General features: G+C 40.7%; 1 non-coding gene across 1 annotated transcript; it reads left to right on the top strand.

The window, feature by feature from the left end:
• Positions 1-9,142: 9,142 nt before the first annotated feature.
• On the top strand, positions 9,143-9,246 carry LOC126934563 (small nucleolar RNA U13). Its single transcript, XR_007719026.1, has one exon. It is a non-coding gene; the product is annotated as a small nucleolar RNA U13 (small nucleolar RNA).
• Positions 9,247-20,748: the final 11,502 nt, after the last annotated feature.

The following is a 20,748-nucleotide window of genomic DNA, read 5'->3' as shown; positions in this document are numbered from 1 at the left end:
GACTGATACTGCAGGCTTTGTTTTGAAGTCACTCAGTGGGGACAGTTATATGTATCGTTTTTTAAAACTTGCAAGGCAAGATCCCTAATGATTTGTTTGTCTCTGCTTCAAAGCTTTAAACATTTCTTTTATCTATTGTCTGATAGGGATTCTTCTGTGATTTAAAACAAACAAACAAACAAAAAAACACAACAATTTAGTTGAATTTTTTTTTTTTTAATTCTAAGTGTAGGACCAGCACATGAAAAGTGACTGACCCAGCAGGATGGGATAAAAGAATAACTATTACAGAGTGTTTAGGATTTGATCCATAGAAAGACCACACTTTTATTCAAGTGCAGTGAGTGAAAAAATGGTCCCGTTATATTATCTATCAATTTATTGTCATTCTGAGAAGGCTATAGGTTTTTTTAAATGATAAAAAAGTAATATATATATTCAGACATAGAAATGTGAAAAATGTAGAAAAGTACAAAAAGACAATAATCCCATGACCCGAGATACCTACTATTAAATTTTAGTGGTTATGTTATGTATGTATTACCACAATGCAAAAGCAAAGTCAAGGTATAAATTTTGATATACACTTCTAGTTATTTTTGCATTCATGTATATATTATTTATCCAAAAATAAGATTATGTGTTACATTCTCTTCTGTAACCTACTTTTTTCATTTACATGTAAAACTTTTTTCTATTTTTTTAAATACATTCTATGAAATCACTCTAATATTAATAGCTACACAGTAGTCTATCACATGGGTGTATCAAAATTTACTTAATTCCACCCCTACTGTTAAATGTTTCTTTCCAATTTTTTGCTTAAAAAAAAAAACAAAAAGACTGAGATTATCATTACTTTGGCTAAAATTTTATGCACATCTCAATTATTTTTGGAAAATAAATTTCTACAAATGCATTGCTAGGTTAAAAATACACAGTTCTAAGGCTTTTGATAGATACTGTTATCATAGTTGTGAAAACTCTAAAACTTCCAAAATAAACAAAAAACAAGAGAAATGGAAAGGCAATCATATATTTCTAGGCCTCTTCCACATCATCTTCTTCCTATGTGTCTCATCATGATACTTTCCAAACCCAAACTGGCCAGTCTGCTCTAGTATCTGCGGTGTCCTCAGATAGTTAAGCTGTGGAGGGGAAGAACCCAGGATGAGGAGATTGGACACTTGGCTTCCAATCCTGAATCAAGCTTCACCCATCTAGCCATAAACAAAATATCTGGCCTTTAAAGTTTCTCCATTTGTGAAATCACATCACCATGGTTTCATCTAGTGTCAGCCACATAATTACAAAAGGCCCTTCCTGCGCTTATATTGGAAATGAAAGAAAATGGATGAAAATGCCGGTAAAATATTAACATGGTGCTTCTGATTTTAGTTCCCCATGCTTTTTTTTCCAATCATTTCAGCCTCCCCATGTGCTTCCCCCGGTGCTTGGCTGCATTTACCTTCTCTTATTTCAGTCTAAAACTCACTCTTGGGCAGACTTCAGCTGGGTGGCCAGCGATTACCAAGCCTTTTTGAGTCATTAGGAATTAGAAGTAATCTTTCCCCAATGTGCTCCTTTGCAGTTTATCCAGAGCCTTTGAAATGCAAATCACTCCAACCTGCAGCTGGGGAAACTGGACTCTTTAGGGCCTCCAACCGACCTCCACAGCCTGTGCCCAGCAAGCCCCAAGCAGGCAGGATCCTGTGGCCTGCTTCCGAAGATCAAAGGGGCATTGTTCATCTAAAGTTCACCACCAGAAAACCTAGATTAGCAAGTAGTTCCGCCCCCATCAGCCTTTAATATCAAACGGCTGTTAACACAGGCAGGACACAAGGCTTCTGGCCACAGGGTCTGAGCAACTCAAGAAGAGAAGCTACTGAGATATCTCACAAGAGGAAAAAGTAGCAGATGAAGTTTCTGCTCTGATCTCTCTTGGTACGAAATACATCAGTGGTTAAAAATGGCAGCTCTGGAGTTGGGCTCTTCCTTGGTCTTGCACAGAAGGGGTGCTAATACAAGCATCTGGAATAAACTAAATGAATGTCTATAGCTATGCCTAGGGAGCATATACTCTCCTTTGTTGGCACATTTGTGGTCTCTTCCTTGCTCTTCTTTGAACTAGTCCTGACTGGGCAATGGAAGTCAGCAGGCTCTGGACAGCAGGGAGTGGTCTCTGAACTTCCTGACCACCGCGTTTCCACACTGCACAGTTTGATTACCTGGGCCCCTGCCTTGTCTTTCCAGTAAATGCCCCATGGACACGCACATTCTCTCCACTCGCTCTTGGAATCCCACCAACACAATAGTAAAGGAATGCAAAAGGCACAAACTACAAGGGCAGAGAGAACGAGAGACATGACAGTGGACAAGAGAGATCTACAAAATTCTAGAAGCTGCAAAACAGATGAATTAGTAGTAACTGACTTAGTGGAGAGAAGAATAATCTTTCTTCAGTAGGCTGAGCAAACTAGGAGACAGCAGCTTGTAAGAGATGCCAAAAAGGTTCTAAAAATCTGAAAACAGAGAGATGAATGGTATCTGACTGAGAGAAGAAAAGTGAATCTGACTTCCTTCAGTAGGACCAGCTCGATACAATTTCCTAGAGCTAAAGAATATATATATATGCAATCACAGCTCACTGCACCCTTGACCCTCTTGGCTCAAGCAATTTTCCCACTTTGACCTCCCAAGTAGCTGGGACTACAGGTGTGGACCACCATGCCTGGCTAATTTTTGGTACTTTTTTGTAGAGATGGTGTTTCACCATGTTGCCCAGAATGGTCTCAAATTCCTGAGCTCAAGCATTCCACTCACCTCGGTCTCCTCAAGATGACATTTTTTATTAGAAAAGGTTCTCCAAATGGCCAACATAATGTTGGACATTTGAAAAAAAAGTACATTGATATGAAATTTGATAATAGTGAGTATGAAGAAGATATCCTGAAAGGTTTCTTCTGGTTTTTCTTTTCTTTTTTTTTTTTTTTCAGAAGGAGAAGGAATCACCCAGAAAACTAGAAGCTAAAAACACACGGATGTCCTTTCTTAACCATTCTGAGGGAAAATATTTTTCAAATATAGAATATTATACCCAGCCAAATTATCAATCAAATGTAAATTGAGAAAAAAATCTCAGACTTGAAAGATCTCAAAAGCTTATGTCCACAAATTCTTCCTCAGGAAGTTACTGCAGAAAATACTCCATCAAAATGAGAGTTAAGACAGAAAAAGACACGGGACATGGCAAAGATGGAATCCTAGGAACTAGATTTGCTCTCCCACCTGAAACAAATATAGAACCAGATCAAATGTAAGAAACAACGGCTCTGAAGACATTAGATGCTGAGTAAGAAAGACCAGTGAAACAAACAGAGCCCTACAGGCAGGGAGGACACATCCAGGCAGAAGCCAAGTGCTTCTCTGAGTTTGAGGAGATGAGGGACATCTGGGGAAATGTCCTGGAAAAACCAAGGCAGCTAACATTCATAGGATTGAATACCTGAGTAGAGAGCACTACACAGAAAGGGAACTTCAAAGATCTGAAGAGAGTTCCTCTAATAATTCAATTGAGTACTTATCAGTGCATACGTGTGAGGAAACCCCCCACGGTCAGGGAAAGAACCATTGAAAGCACTAGAGGGAACAGTGCTGAGACCAATGCCTGCTCATCAGATTGGAACAGCTCATAATCCATAAGGCATTAGCTAGAATACTAAGGAGGATCTTGCCTCGGTCAGAGAGAAAAATTAACCCTAGACTAACCATTGCTTTGCTCCAGCCTAATAAAGATTAAAAGCAAGAACCAAAAGGAGTACATTGTTTCTACGTAATTTAACCTCATCCCAGAACAAAGTTCAACAATATTTTTAAAGGTCGGGCATGGTGGCTTATGCCTATAATCCTAGCACTTTGAGAGGCCAAAGAGGATGCTTACTTGAGCTCAGGAGTTTGAGACCAGCTTGGGCAACGTAGTGAGACTTTGTCTTTAAAAAAAAAAAAAGAAAAGAAAAGAAAGAAATATTATTAGGAAAGAAAACATATCCAGCACCCAACACTAATAAAATTCACAATGTTCGGGATCCAGTTTAAAGGAAAATGAAACCCATAGTGAAAACTCATTTATGGGAACTCACCCAGAAACAGCACAAATGATAGAAATAGTAGACAAAGACATTAAAATCATTATAGGGCCAGGCACAGTGGCTCATGCCTGTAATCCCAGCACTTTGGGAGGCCTAGGCAGGCAGCAGATTGCTTGAGCTCAAGAGTTTGAGACCAGCCTGGGCAAAATGGCTAAGCCCTGTCTCATTAAAAATACAAAAAAGTTAGCCAGGAGTGGTGGTGTGCACATATAGTCCCTGCTACTTGGGAGACTGAGGTGGGAGAATCGCTTGAACCTGGGAGATAGAGGTTGCTGTGACCCGAGACTATGCCAATGCACTCCAACCTGGGCGACAGAGCGAGACTCCGCCTCAAAAAAAAAAAAAAAAAAAATTGTTATAACCACGTTTTATATCTCTAAGGAGTTAGACAAAAGATTGAATAACTTTAGTAGAGAGACAAAAGATATAACTAAGATCCAACAGAATCTCTAAAGAGAAAAACTTTTTATATCTGATATGAAAAGTACATTGGAAGGGAATAATGGCAGATTGTACATTACAGAAAAAAAGATTAGCAAACTTGAAGATGCATCAATAAGTATTCAAAATGAAACACAGGAAAAAAAAAAGACTGAAACACAAATAAACAGAGCATTGGTGAAGTGTAGGACACCTTCAAGCAATGAAATGTAAGTGAGAATTACTGTAAAACATACTTCACTAGCAAATGATCCACAGCTCCTGCTACACATGTCGTCATGTAAACCCCTCATCAAGTGTGAACTGTGCTTAGTGAGTGGCTTCCAGAGAGCAATCCTAGCACTTTGGGAAGCTGAGGTGTGCAGATCACCTGAGGTCAGGGGTTTGAAACCAGCTTGGCCAACATGGTGAAACCCTGTCTCTACTAATAATACAAAAATTAGCTGGGCGTGGTGGTGTGTGCCTGTAATCGCAGCTGCTTGGGAGGCTGAGGTATGAGAATTGCTTAAACCCCGGAGGAAGACAATGAGCTGAGATTGCACCACTGCATTCCAGCCTGGGGGATAGAGTGAAATTATGTCTCAAAAAAAAGTATATATGTGTATTTTTTTTTAAGAAATAACACCAAAAACTTCCAGATTTGATAAAAATTATAAACCCACAGATTTAAGAAGCTAAAGCAAACATGAAAAAAACAAACAACAAAAAACCTATACCAAGCCATAGTATTATCAAATTGTTTAAAACTAGTGATGAAAAGAAAAATCCTGAAATTAGCCAGGGATGGGGGGAAGGGCACATTGTATACAAAAGAAATAAGATACATGAATAATAGCAAATTTCTCATTAAAGACAACCTAAGCTTAAAGACAGTGAAGCAACATCTTTAAAGCACTGAAAGAAAGAAAAAACTGTCAACATAGAATTCCACATGCAGTGAAATTATCTTTCTAAAAACAAGGATGAAATAAAGACTTTTTCAGACATATAAAAGCTGAATAATTCATCACCAGCAGACCTGTACTGTAAGAATTGTTAAAGGAAATACTTCAAGCAGGAGGAAAATGATACCAGTTGGAAATCTGGATTTACACAAAAAAATGAGAAGCACTAGATATGGTACATACATGGATAAATATAAAGGCTATTATTATTATTTTTATTATTGACATTTTTAAAAGGTAAAAGCGATTAAAGCAAAAATATTAACAATGTATTTTGATGTTTGTTGTTAACATATATACAGGTAAAATATATGAGAATAATATCACAAAGTCCTAGAGGGAAAGAATAGAAGTATATAGTTGTAAGGTTCTGATACATGAAGTAGTATAGTATCCCTTGAAGATAGCTGTAGAAGTTAAAGATATGTATTATAGATGGTAAAGCAACCTCTAAAATAACATCACAAAGAATTATAGCTACCAGGCTAACAAAGTTGTTATAATAGAATCATAAAAAATATTCAATGAATTAAAAGTAATGTATAAAAGGGGGAAATTGAAACAAAGAACAGGTGGTAGAAATAAAAAAAAAAAGATAATAGATTTGAACACAAACATATCAAGAATTATATTAAATGTAAATGGTCTAAATACCTCGTGGTTGCCAGCCTCCAAGATGGCCAGCATTGAGGCCCGTCTTCTGGTATTGACACCACCATATGAGCTTCTTCCGTAGAGCATGGACTGAGCTTTGTGACTTACTAAGCAAAGGATAAGGCAGGTGTGATGATGTGTAATTAGTGACCAGGCCATAAAGGGCAGGGCAGCATTGCATTCTCTCTCTCTCAATCTCTCTCTCTCTCTCTCTAGAGGCAGAGCAGCACTGCATTCTCTCTCTCTCTTTCCTCTCTTTCCTCTCTTTCTCTCTCTCTCTCTTCCTCTTTCTCCCAGTATCAGTATCAGCTATGGGGAAAGCCATGCTGAGAGCAGTCCCATGGAGAGGCCCACATGGTAAGAAACTATAGCTTCCGGCAAACAACCTCCTGGATGAGCTCAGAAGTGGGTTCTTCAGCCCCAGTCAAATCCTCAGAGTCTGCAGCCCCCTCTGACAGCTTGATCTTAACCTTATGAGAGATCATGAGTCAGATCTGCCCAGATAAGTTGCTTCAGATTTTGGACCCTCAAAACCTGAAAGATGAAAAAATGTTTGGTTCTTTAGCTATTATGTTTTGCGGTAATTTGTTAAACAGCAGTAGATAACTAACATACACCTTAATTAAAAAGCAGATATTGTCAGACTAGGTTAAAAAGTAAAACCCACCACTTTATACCCATTAGGATGACTATTATGTTAAAATTAAAAACCAAACAAAATTTAAAAAACAGAAAACAACAAGTATTCACAAGGATGCTGAGAAATTTGAACTCTGGTACATTACTGCTGGGAGCATAAAACGGTGCAACCACTGTGGAAGTTTCCTCAAAAAGTTAAACATTGTGTGACCACATGATCCAGCAATCCGCTTCCAGGCATATTTCAATTTCCAAAGAATTGAAAGCAGGAACTCAGATATTTGTACAGCAGTGTTTATAGCAGCACTGTGCACAACAAACAAAAGGTGAAAATGACCTATAATCTCAGGACTTTGGGAGGCTGAGGCGGGCTGATCACTTGAGGTCAGGAGTTTGAGACCAGTCTGGCCAACATGGTGAAACCCCATCTCTATAAAAAATACAAAAATCAACCAGGTTGTGGTGGTGTGTGCCTGTAATCCCAGCTACTTGGGAGGCTGAGGCAGGAGAATCACTTGAATTCAGGAGGTGGAGGTTGCAGTGAGCCAAGATCGTGCCACTGCACTCTAGCCTGAGTGACAGAGTGAGACTCTGTCTCAAAAAAAAAAAAAGGTGAAAATAACCCAGATGTTCATTGATAGAAGAATGGATTAACAAAATGTAGTATATACATGCAACAGAAGATTACTCAGCTTTAAAAAAATAAAATTTTTTGGCTGGGCGCGGTGGCTCAAGCCTGTAATCCCAGCACTTTGGGAGGCCGAGACGGGCGGATCACGAGGTCAGGAGATCGAGACCATCCTGGCGAACACGGTGAAACCCCGTCTCTGCTAAAAAATACAAAAAAACTAGCCGGGCGAGGTGGCAGGCGCCTGTAGTCCCAGCTACTCGGGAGGCTGAGGCAGGAGAATGGCATAAACCCGGGAGGCAGAGCTTGCAGTGAGCTGAGATCCGGCCACTGTACTCCAGCCTGGGCGACAGAGCAAGACTCCATCTCAAAAAAAATAAAAAATAAAATAAATAAATAAATAAAAAATAAATAAATAAAAAAATAAAATTTTGATGTATGTTACAACATAGATAAACCTTGAAGACATTATGTTAAGTGAAAGAAGCCAGGCCAGGTGCGATGGCTCACACCTGTAAACTCAGCACTTCGGGAGGCCGAGGCTGGTGGATCATGAGGTCAGGAGTTTGAGACCAGCCTGGCCAAGACGGTGAAACCCCGTCTCTACTAAAAACACAAAAAATTAGTCAGGCGTGGTGGTGGGAGCCTGTAATCCCGGCTACTCGGGAGGCTGAGGCTTGAACCCGGGAGGCGGAGGTTGCAGTGAGTCGAGATTATGCCACTATACTCCAGCCTGGGTGACAGAGTGAGAGACTCCGTCTCAAAAAAAAAAAAAAAAAAAGAAAAGAAAAGAAAAAAGAAAGAAAGAAGCCAAACATAAAAGGACAAATATTCTGATTCCATTTATATGATGTACCTAGAATAGTCAAATTCACAGAGGCAGAAAATACACTAGAGGTTACCAGGGGCTGGGAGTGGAAAGATATTGTTTAATAGGTACAAAGTCATTTGGGATGATGAAAAAGTTCTGGAAATGGAGAGCAGTGATAGTTGTACGACATTGTGAATGTACTTACTATCACTGAATTGTACACTTAGAAAGGGTTAAAAAGGTAAATTTTACGTTATATACATTTTACCATAATAACAAAAGTGTAAAAAAACCAAGACCCAATGACAGACTGCCTACAAGAAACCCATTTTAATATATAGATATAAATAAGATAAAAGCAAAAAAAAAAAGGGAAGTAGATATGCTATGCTAACTGTAATCAAAAGTAAATGAAATGGTTATATTAATATTAGTATAAAACCACGTAGATTTCAGGCAAAGAGTGTTACTGGGGATACAACAGGTCAATACACAAGAGGTTACAACATCCTAAATACTTATGTGCCTTAATAACCAAGCTTAAAAATAAATAAAGTGGCTGAGCACAGTGGCTCATGCCTATAATCCCAGCACTTTGGGAGGCCGAGGCTGGCGGATCACTCGAGGCTAGGAGTTCAAGATCAGCCTGGCCAACATTATGAAACCCCGTCTCTATAAAATCTACAAAAAAACTAGCCAGGTGTGGTGGCTTACACATGTAGTCCCAGCTACTCAGGAGGCTGAGGCAGGAGGATTGCTCGAACCTGGCAGGCGGAGGTTGCAGTGAACCGAGATCGCGCCACTGCACTCCAGCCTGGTTGACAGAGTGAGAACCCCATCTCAAAAAATTTTTTTAATTAAAAAAATAAACGAAGTGATTTTTTTGTAGTTCATAAGCATGATGATTGAGTTTTCAAGTGCATATGTGAGATGTGCCTCCCCCAAATCTTGTTCAGACATTGGCACATTACCTCTCTGATGGGAAGAAAAATAAATTAAATTAAATAATAAATTAAGCAAACACTAATAGAATTGCAAGGAGAAATAGCCAAGTCCACAATTATGGTCTGAGAACTTGCTGACTCTCTCTCAATAATTATAAAACAAGAAAACGTATAATTAGTATGAATACAGATGACTTGAAAACACTATCAACCAAATTGACTTAATAGACATTCATAGAACACTCCACCCAGCAATAGCAGAATATACACTCTTTTCAAGTGCACATGAACATTTACCAAGATAGACCATAATCTAGGCCATAAAAAAAGTAAGTCTCAGTATACCTTTTTTTTTTTTTTTTTTTTTTTTTGAAATGGAGTCTCACTCTGTCACCCAGGCTGGAGTGCAGTGGCTCCATCTCGGCTCACTGCAACCTCTGCCTCCCAGATTCAAGAGATTCTCCTGCCTTAGGCTCCCAAATAGCTGAGATTACAGGCGTCTGCCATCACGCCTGGCTAATTTTTGTATCTTAAGTAGAGACAGGGTTTCACCACGTTGGCCAGGCTGGTCTTGAACTCCTGACCTCAGGTGATTCTCCCGCCTCGGCCTTCCAAAGTGCTGGGATTACAGGCGTGATCCACCACCCCTGGCCTTCAGTGTACTTTTAAAAATTCAAGTCTTTACAAAGTATATTATCTGACCCAATGAGATTATAAATTAATAGTAAAAAGATAGCTAGAAAATCTAAAATATTTGGAAACTAAATAACACACCTCTGAATAATCTGTGATTGAAAGAGGAAGTCTCAAAGTAGATTTAAAAATATTTTCCACTGAAAGAAAATGAAACCAAAGCAGTACTTAGAAATTTATAATACTAAATGATTAAATAAAAAAGAAGAAAGGTCTCAAACCCAGCACCTCATCTTTCACCCTAAGAAACCAGAAAGACAAGAACAACTGAAGAAAAGAAAGTAGAAGAAAGAGAGATCAAAGGAAAAAATCAATAAAATACACTGTAATCATAGCACGTTAGGGGGCTGACGTGGGTGGATCGCTTGAAGTCAGGAGTTTAAGGCCAGCCTGGCCAACGTGGTGAAACCCCGTCTGTACTAAAAATATAAAAATCAGTCAGAAATTGCTTGATCCCAGGAGATGGAGGTTGCCGTGAGCCGAGATCACCCCACTACACTCCAGCCTGGGCAGCAGAGTGAGACTCTGTCTCAAAAAAAAAATTAATAAAATAGAAAAGCATATAAATAATAGTGAAAATCAGTGAAACCAAGGGCTGGCTTTTTGAGATCAATAAAATTGATAAACTTCTAGCCAGACTGATGAGGAAAAAATAAATGTGAAAGTTGATTATAAGAATTGGCTTATTCTTGTCATTTCCAACTAAAACAGAGTCAAGAAGCCACCGGAGGAAAATCACTCGCAGTATAAAAGGTTACTCCAAGAATGTAATTCTTGTAAGTGTGGCTGCTGAAACTGCTTGTTGAACCTAAAACCAGCTTTATCTACAGCTTCTGAGATAACTTGCTGCAGCTCTAGAACTAATTTTGCCCATCACTGTTGCTCACCTATTCGGGCTTCCCAGCTTTACAAACCCTTACTAGTGGCAATGAACTTTCTCAAAGAGCAATACGTGACATTTCTTCTTCTTAATAAAACCTCTAACTTTGTCTTTGTTCTTCAGATATACCAAAGGCCACCTGGTCTGCATGTATGCCCTGAGTTACAACTTTATCTTCCCAAATAAAACATTAAGTTTAGAGATTCAGCTCTACATTTTTATTTTGACTTCAACATACAAAATACAAATAGTCAATATCAGCAATGAGTGAGGTGACATCACTACAGATCCTCTAGGTATTAAAAGGATAATAAAAGAAATATTATCAGCAATTCTATGCCAATAAATTTGAAAAATTAAATGAAATAGATAAATTTCTAGGAAGACAAACTACCAAAGCTTACTCAAGAAGAAATGGATAACATAATGACATTATGCTTTTTAAATAAATTGAGTTTGTTGTTAAAAACTTACCCACAAAGAAAATTCCAGGCCCAGATGGCTTCGCTGGTGAGTTCTAGCAAACTTCTAAGGAAACATATGCACAAAATCTTCCAGAAAACTGAATCAGAAAAAATAATTACTAACAGATTCTATGACACCAGCATTCAATAATATCAAAACCAAATAAAGGCATTACCAGAAAACTTGATCAATTTCCCTCATGAACATATGCAACAATTGTTAACAAGATTTTAGCAAATTGAATCCAACAATGAATAAAAAGGATAATATACCAACAGCCAACACAGTTTATTCCAGAAATACAAGTTTGTTCTTATATTTGAAAATCAAGTAATGTAATCCACCACGTCAACAGACTAAACTCCACACCAAAATGAAGCAAGAAAGCATATGATTATCTCTAGTAGACGGGAGGAAAAGCATTTGACAAAGCCCAACCCCTATTTCTGACAAAAATTTGCAGCACACCAGGAACATTGATAAACCTCCTCAGTCAGATAAAGGGCATCTACAAAAACTCTACAACTAACATCATAGAAAGACTGAATGCTTCCTTCTTATGATCAGGTTCAAGGCAATGATGTCTCCTCTCACCATTTCTAGGCAACATGTGTACTGAATGTTGAAGCCATTGCATAAAGCCAAGAAGTACTAAAAAGCATCTAGATTGGAAAGGAAGAAATAAAACTGTGTTTATTTATAGATGACGTGATCATCTACATAGAAAATTATTTTGAATCCACATAAAAGCTACTAGAACTACCATATAGAGGGTAAAATTGCACCACTATATGACATTCCACTCCTAGACATTTACTCAAAAGAAATAAAGACACATGTTAATAAAGTGAGTTTAGCAGAGTTGCAGGACACAAGACTAAATATATAAAAATCAGTGGTATGTCTAGATTCTCACAATAAAGAGGCAGAAATTGAAGTAAAATTAGTACCATTTACAATAATAACACCAAAAATATTAAGTACTGAAGGATAAATCTGACAGGAGATGTGTAAGACCTATATACTGGGAACTAAAAAACATTGCTGAAAGAAATTAAAGAAGAATTAAATAAGTGGAGAGAAATACATGTTCATGGATTGAATGACCCAATATCCTTAAGAAGTCAGTTCTCACTAAATTGTTTCAAATTCAACACACTTTCAATAAAATCTAGCAAGCTTCTTTGGTAGAAATTTAACATATTGACCGGGCGCTGTGGCTCACTGCTATAATCCCAGCACTTTGGAAGCTCGAGGCGGGTGGATCACTTGAGGCCAGGAGTTTGAGACCAGCCTGTTCAACATGGTGAAACCCTGTCTCTACTAAACACACAAAAATTAGCCGGGCGTGGTGGCGCATGACTGCAATCCCAGTTACTCAGGTGGCTGAGGCAGGAGACTCGCTTGAACCTGGGAGGCAGAGGTTGCAGTCAGCTAAGATTGTACCACTACACTCCAGCCTGGGTGACAGAGTAAGACTCTCTCAAACAAACAAACAAAAAAGAAAAGAAATTTGACATATTAATCCTAAAATTAATATGAAAATTTAAAAATCTAAAATACCAAAGGAATTTTGAAAAATAACAAAGCTGGAAACTGGTCCTACCTGACTTTGAGACTTGTAAAGCTATAAAAATTAAGACAGTGTGGTAATAATCTCAAACTATACAAATAGTTAAATATGACAAAACAGGTAGACTCATCTATATATAGAGAGCTGATTTTCAAGAGACATGCAAAGTTAACTGATGGGCAAAAAGATAGTCTTTTCAATAGATGGTGTTAACCATTATTTTAATGGTTATTCATATGCAAAAAAAGAACATTGATCCATACATCACACCATACACAAAATTTAACTCAAAATGGATTGGAGACTTAAATGTAAAACCCAGAAGTACAAAAAGCTTAGAAGAAAAAATAGAAAAAAAACTGTGGTCTTGAGTTAAGCGACAATCTCTTAGATACAATACCAAAAACACAATCCATGGGGGGGAAAAAAACAAAAACAGATAAATGGACTTCATCAATACTAAGAACCTCTTCTCTTCAAGCCGGGTGTGATGGTTCATGCCTGTAATCCCAGAATTTGGGGAGGCTGAGGTGATCTTTCAAGGCCAGGAGTTCCAGACCAGCTTCAGTAATATAGTGAGACTAAAAAAATTTTTTTATTTAGCCAGGTGTGTGGTGATATGTGCCTGCATTGCCAGTTACTCAGGAGGCTGAAGTGAGAGGATCACTTGAGCCCAGAAGTTTGAGGCTGCAGTGAGCTATGATTGCACCACTGTATTCCAGCCTGGGTGACAGGACAAGATCTTGTCTCAAAAAAAAAAGAAAAAATTTCTCTTCTGCTCTTCAAAATCACTGTTCCAAAATACAAGCCACAGGCTAGGGAAAAATATTTGCAAAGCACATATGTGATAAAGCATTTGTGTTCACAATACACACAGAATTCTCAAAACTCAATAATAAGAAAACCAACAACTTCACAATAAAATGAGCAGAAGATATGAGCAATAAAGAAGATACATGGATGGCAAATATGCATGTGAAAATAAGCTCAGCATTGTTTGTCATTACAAAATGGAAACAGAAACCTCAATGAATCGAATGCCTGAAATTTAAAAGACTGATCATACCAAGTATTGGTAAGCATGTGGAACAACTGGAACTCTCACTCACTGCTGGTGAAAAGCTAATATGATACAAACATTTTGGAAGATGAAATGGCTGGGCTGTGTCCCCACCTAAATCTTATCTTGTAGTTAATTCCCACGTGTTGTGGGAGGGACCTGCTGAGAGATGATTGAATCATCGGGCAGGACTTTCCCATGCTGTCCTCGTGATAGTGAACGGGTCTCACAAGATCTGATGATTTTTAAAAACAGGAGTTTCTGCACAAGCTCTCTCTTTGCCTGCTGCCATCCACGTAAGATGTGACTTGATCCTCCTCGCCTTCCACCATGATTGTGAGGCCTCCCCAGCCATGTGGAACTGTAAGTCCAATAACCTCTTTCTTTTGTAAATTTCCCACTCCCGGGTATGTCTTTATCAGCAGCGTGAAAACAGACTAATATAGAAGATAATTTGGTAGTTTCTTAAAAAACAACAATATAGCCAGGAATGGTGGCTCATGCCTGTAATCCCAGCACTTTGGGAGGCTGAGGCGGGCAGATCACCTGAGGACAGGGGTTTGAGACCAGCCTGGACAGCATGGTGAAACCCTGTCTCTACTAAAAATACAAAAATTAGCTGGGCATAATGGTGGGCGCCTGTAATCCTATCTACTCAGGGAGCTGAGACAGGAGAATTGCTTGAACCCAGGAGGCGGAGGTTGCAGTGAGCCGAGATTATGCCACTGTACTCCAGTCTGAGCAACAGAGTGAGACTGTCTCAAAAAAAAAAAAAAAAAAAAAGAATTAAATTTAAAAATACACCTCTATATGACCTAGCCATTCCACTCCTAGATATTTATCCAAGAGAAATGAAGGCATATAGCCATACAATGAATTTTACATGGCTATTCATAACAGCTTTATTTGTAATAGCTAACCAATAAAAGCAACCCAAATGTCCTCAATAGGAATGAATAAGCAAATTATGAGACATCTAAACAACAGACTACTACTCCACAAAAAAACGCCATGAACTGTTGAGAGAAATGGCAATGCAGGCGAGGTGCAGTGGCTCATGCCTGTAATCGCAGCACTCTGGGAGGCCGAGGCAGGTGGATCACCTGAAGTCGGGAGTTTGAGACCAGCCTGAACAACATGGAGAAATCCCATCTCTACTAAAAATACAAAATTAGCCAGGCGTGGTGGCGCATGCCTGTAATCCCAGCTACTCGGGAGGCTGAGGCAGGAGAATCGCTTGAACCTGGGAGGAGGAGGTTGTGGTGAGCTGAGACTGTGCCATTGCACTCCAGCCTGGGCAACAAGAAAAGAAAAGAAAAAAAAGAAATGGTAATTCGGACAAATCTCAATATAATTATGCTGAGAGCTGAGCATGGTGGCACAGGCCTGTACTCTCAGCTACGCAGGAGGCTGAGGTGGGAGGATCCCTTGAGCCCAGAGCTCGAGGCCAGCCTAGGTAATATAGCAAGTCCTCATCTCTCTCTATATATATACTCTCTATATAGGTGTATATATATATACATACTGAGTAAATGAAGACAGATAAAAACAAGTACATACTGTATGAATCCATTATATAAAACTCTAGGCCGGGCACTGTGGCTAATGACTGCAACCTCAGCACTTTGAGAGGCTTAGGTGGGTGGATCAACCTAGGTCAGGAGTTCGAGACCAGCCTGGCCAACATGATGAAACCCCTAAAAATACAAAAAATTAGCTGGGTGTGGTGGCGAGTGCCTGTAATCCCAGCTACTTGGGAGGCTGAGGCAGGAGAATCGCTTGAACCCTGGAGATGGAGGTTGCAGTGAGCTAAGATTGAGCTGTTGCACTTCAGTGTGGGCAACAAGAGTGAAACTCTGTCTCAAAGAAAAGAAATAAATAAAAAATAAAAATAAAATCATAGAAAATGCCAATGACTCTATATTGGCAGAAAGCCTGGGAATGGGGAGAGAAGCAGAAGAGAAGAATGACAAAGGAACACAAGGGGCCAGGTGCGGTGACTCACCCCTGTAATCCCAGAACTTTGGGAGGCCGAGGTGAGCAGATTTCTTGAAGTCAGGGGTTCAAGACCAGCCTGGCCAACATGGTGAAACCTCGTCTCTACTAAAAATACAAAAATTAACCTGGCATGGTGGCGGGTTCCTGTAATCCCAGCTACTGGGAAGGCTGAAGCAGGATAATTGCTTGAACCCAGGAGGCGGAGGTTGCAGTGAGCCGAGATGGCACCACTGCACTATAGCCTGGACAACAGAGTGAGACTCGATCTCAAAAAAAAAAAAAAGAGACACAAGGAAGCTTTGGGGGTGACGGACATGCTCATTATCCTGATGATGGTGATGGTTACTCAAATGTATGCGTGTGTCAAAACTCATCAGATTGTCCATTTTAACATGTGGGTTTTGCCTTCTGTTAATTACACCTCAATAAGCTGTTAAAGATAAAAAGAGTAAAAAAAGCCCTTACAAAACCATGATGCATAGAAGTGGGATCCAGGACAAGAGATAGGAGATGAGAATGCTTCCAGAGTTGGTGGGGAGAAAGCCTAGAGTCCAGCTGAGCATGAGAGAGCAGTCGTTCCAGTTTGGAGAAGGAGGATGGGGGGCTCCAGGGAGGACATTTCCAAGGAACAAATGGAAGACATAGCTGGCTTCTGTGTTTGAAGGCACTCATTACAATACTGAGGAGGCTGGGCGGGGTGGCTCACCTGTAATCCCAGCAATTTGGGAGGCTGAGGCGGGCCAATCACTTGAGGTCAGGAATTCGAGACCAGCCTTGCCAACAGGAATTCCATCTCTATTAAAAATGCAAAAATTAACCAGGTGCTGCATGCCTGTAATCCCAGCTACTCGGGAGGCTGAGACAGGAGAATTGCTCAAACCTGGGAGGCAGAGGTTGCAGTGAGCCAAGATTGGGCCACTGTACTCCAGCCTGAATGAGCCAGACTCTGTCTCAAAATAAATAAATAAATAAATAAAAATAATGAGGAAATACAGTTCTGAAGAGGTAGGGGGTAAACTAGAGATAGATACATAGAAAGCTAAGTAAACAGCATGAGGCAACTATTAATTGCAAAGAAAGCAAAAACAGTTTTACAAGACAAGAAATGTAGTAGTAGGACAAAAAATGGCTTGATTCCAAATATATTAATATAGACATAAAAATGTGAGTAATGATTGTTTAGCCAAATTGATAGAATATATCTGGGGAGATGGAGTGGGAATTGGTGTAAGGCTGAGCGATTAGGGCAAGAGGAAGAGGTGTAAAATCTCATCCACCATACCTAGAAGTCAAAACGCAAAACCTAAAACTAGTAGATGAAGAAATGGTAATGTAAGCGTAGTATTCAGACTGAGGGAGGTAACCGGCAGAGACACAGCTGAAGGGAATAATCACCACTGCCTCTAGGGAGTGGGAACCGGGAGGGAAGTCTGGGACCTTAGATTGCTGGTTGTTGTCAAAAGCCAACACTCCCTGGCTTTTAAACTATCTGTAAATATCCCTTAGACATGATAAAATTAAATTTACGAAACTGTATGGCAAAAGTCCAGCGAGAACACGACTACAAATTAAAACAGTGATTTCAACTCTTTATTTTCCCCCGGTTTAATTTGTACTGGTCCTGGGTTTTTCCAAGACCATTTAATACTTTCACAAAGAATAAAATAAGTGAGTGAATAAATGCAGGTGAACAAAACCCACCTCATTGCTAATTCTCAAGAAAGTGGAGGACAAGACTTTGAAAAGAAGGCAGGAACCAAGATGGAAAATCCCAGAGGTGGGAGCCGCTGGCCAGGTTCCTGGCACACAGCACTGGAAGCAGCCTTCCCCTGGGAAACTGCCGTGGAGACTCATTCCAGGACAGCAGCTGGGCTTCCAGAGAGCCGGTGCCCGCTGACTACTGGAAGGTTAGGCCCCTATAGCCCCTCCTACACACACGATAACAGTAACAAATATAAACACACAAAACAGCGAAGCCTGGGGTAAGACTCCTGCTCTGGCCCACAGGCTGGCTGCCTTTCATGCTTAGGACATAATCTCTCAAAAACGTCTCCTGTTTGGTAACTTCAGTTTCCTGAACATCTCCCCTTTAGATGAGAAGCAAGAGGTGAAAGAAGGGCAAAGTGAGTAAGAAGAAAAATAAGACAGACTTCAGTGCTATTCTAAAGAGAACATTCTAGATGTGTCCAGGGGAAGAAGCAAAACGTGGGCTCTCTGCCCAAATTCTCTCATTGAATTTCAAAAAGAATTTGTATCCCCTTTTGACATAGAAGGCATCAAAAGCTGAGAGAAGTCAAAGAATGTTTCTAGGTTCACCAAAGCCAGAATTTTTTAATTTTTTTATTTTTTGAGATGGAGCCTGGTCTGTCACCCAGGCTGGTGTACAGTGGCGCGATCTCAGCTCACTGCAACCTCCACTTCCAGGGTTTAAACGATACTCCTGTTTCAGCCTCCTGAGTAGCTGGGATTACAGGTGTGTGCCGCCATGCCCGGCCCAAAGTCAGAATTTGAACCCCGTACTCCTCCCTTTTTCCTTTCTTCTTTCCATCCTTCCTTTTCCTTCCTTCTTTCTTTCTTTCTTTCTTTCTTTTTTTTTTTTTTTGCCTTCAAAAATATTCATATAGCTCCCAAGCACAACACTAAACACTGGCCTGGGGCTTCATGAAACTTACCTCTAGCGGGAGGGATGGAAAGTAAAATAAACAAATAAATGAGCAAATAGTTGCAAATGCTTGTCAGGGCTGTGAAGCAAATAAAACAGGGTTATGTGAAATACAGAAACTAAGCAGGCATGACATGGGATACTTCAGGGTAAGTGGTCAAGGAATGTTTTCAAGGAAGCAGTATTTGAGCTGAACCCTGGATGACCAGCTGTGGAAAGACCAGAAACAGTGTTTCAGGTGCAGAGAATGGTAACTGCAAAGACTAAGGTGAAACTAAAAAAGTCATCCAAACCCATGCTGAACCCTGGGGGCGGAGAACTGATGGCTCCTCGTTGGTAGGGCTGTCTGCCCTGTCCAACGTGGGGTTCTGTGGGAAGCTGATTCTGAAATTGAGATTAGGGCACAGGAAGATTCTTGTGGGTGTGCTCTAGTGAGGAGTGAAGGCAGCAGGGCTGAGCAGAGGGAGGGAGGCACTGAACTGAGCTGCAGTCTCACGGCACTGGCACAAGGACCCTGATCTTGGCATCACAGACTCCATAGGGTTGAGAAATTGACCATCTCTGGGGCGCCACAACTCTTATAAATTCAACCCTGGGCCTGATACTCAGCCTTTTCCGCCCTCAAGTTGTGAGAGATGATGGTCTCTTTACATGCTACCAACGAGGTCCTCTGTCTGTCACACTTGACCTTTGTGATTAATCACTCTCAGCCTTCCACTGCGTTTCTCAAACGCATTGATGGTTCTCAGCAACAGCAATCCCACTCCACTGTTCGCCCGTCCTCAACAGCCTTTCAAACTCCTGAGGTCTTGCACCTCCTGTCCATTCCTTTCCATAACTGTTCCACCCAAGTGAATCATTGAAGTTTTATCAATTGCACAGCATGCCTGGGGAAAACAGTGCTCCACTGCCACAAGGGATGGTGACCTCGTGGTCAACTGGCTGATGAGTGATCAAACTTCAAAATGCCATACACAGTCTGCTTCCTCAAACCCTTCCTGGCACCAACATCTCTGAGCTGGAGACGGATGTGCGGTAAGTTTATAGGGAACATACTCTGAATTATCCCCTGCAGAGAAGCGAAGAAAGTAAACATATGCCAGGTGCGGTAGCTAACGCCTGTAATCCCAGCACTTTGGGAGGCTGAGATGAGTGGATCACTTAAGGTCAGGAGTTCGAGACCAGCCTGGCCAGCATGGAGAAACCCCATGTCTACTAAAAATACGAAAACTAGCCAGGCATGGTGGCGTGCACCTGTAATCCCAGCTACTTGGGAGGCTGAGGCAGGAGAATCGCTTGAACCTGGGAGGTAGAGGTTGCAGTGAGCCGACATGGCACCGCTGCACTCCAGCCTGGGCGACAGAGCAAGGCTCTGTCTCAAAAAAAGAAAAGAAAGAAAGTAAGTGTGGCCAGAAGAAGTTCAATTCTGAAGGCCTCACAACAACAGCCTCCGCTAGTCTCATAGGGCTCAGAGCTCCGGAGCTGGGGTAGCACTTTGAAGTTGTCCCAAACTGAAGCACCGAAGGGCTAGGCTTTTGTCCCCCACATCAGTCAATTGTGAGACTGGGCTACCCCACTAGACGGGCCGCATGGCAGCTGCTTTCAGCTAAACATAGTGTGCAGGGAGGGACCCAGCTGAACCTCCGCCAATCTTCTGCACTTCAGCAGGCAAAGCTGCGGTGGCTAGAGGAGTCCTGCCTTGGCTCTGCAGGGGGCCATAGGGAGTGCACCGGGACAGCCACCACAGCCCCACTTCCATGCTTCTACCGCAAAGAGCGATTAGCTTCTTTTCTTGGGACACCCATATAATCAACATCTGGAGACCACGAGCCTGAGACCCATTACAAGTAGCAAAAGAATTTGGACAGGATGCATTTAATCTTGAGTTAATGGTACAATGCTCAGCCAAGATAAACTTCTCAGCCTCAACATATTTTATTTTGAAAAAATGTTATTGTCAGGTACAAGGGAAATTCCTCCTTACTTAGTGGGCTCTGCCAGATGACATAAGCACTGGAGGGACCATTCGTCTGGTGTGTTATCTTTTTCATCTGAGTAGGTCTTTCCTCCACCAACTCATCTCCCAAAAAGCTGGCCACAGTTCCTAAGTAATTCTAGCCCCTGACAGCTGCAGTAAAGAAAATAATTGTGACTTGAAAACAGACATTTTTAGGCCGGTGCAGTGGCTCACACCTATAATCCCAGTAC

The sequence above is a fragment of the Macaca thibetana genome, chromosome 13 (genome assembly GCF_024542745.1).
Source record: "Macaca thibetana thibetana isolate TM-01 chromosome 13, ASM2454274v1, whole genome shotgun sequence".
NCBI classification, from domain to species: Eukaryota; Metazoa; Chordata; class Mammalia; order Primates; family Cercopithecidae; genus Macaca; species Macaca thibetana.
Note: the sequence above shows the minus strand (reverse complement) of the source record. Positions and strands in the feature narration are given on the sequence as shown.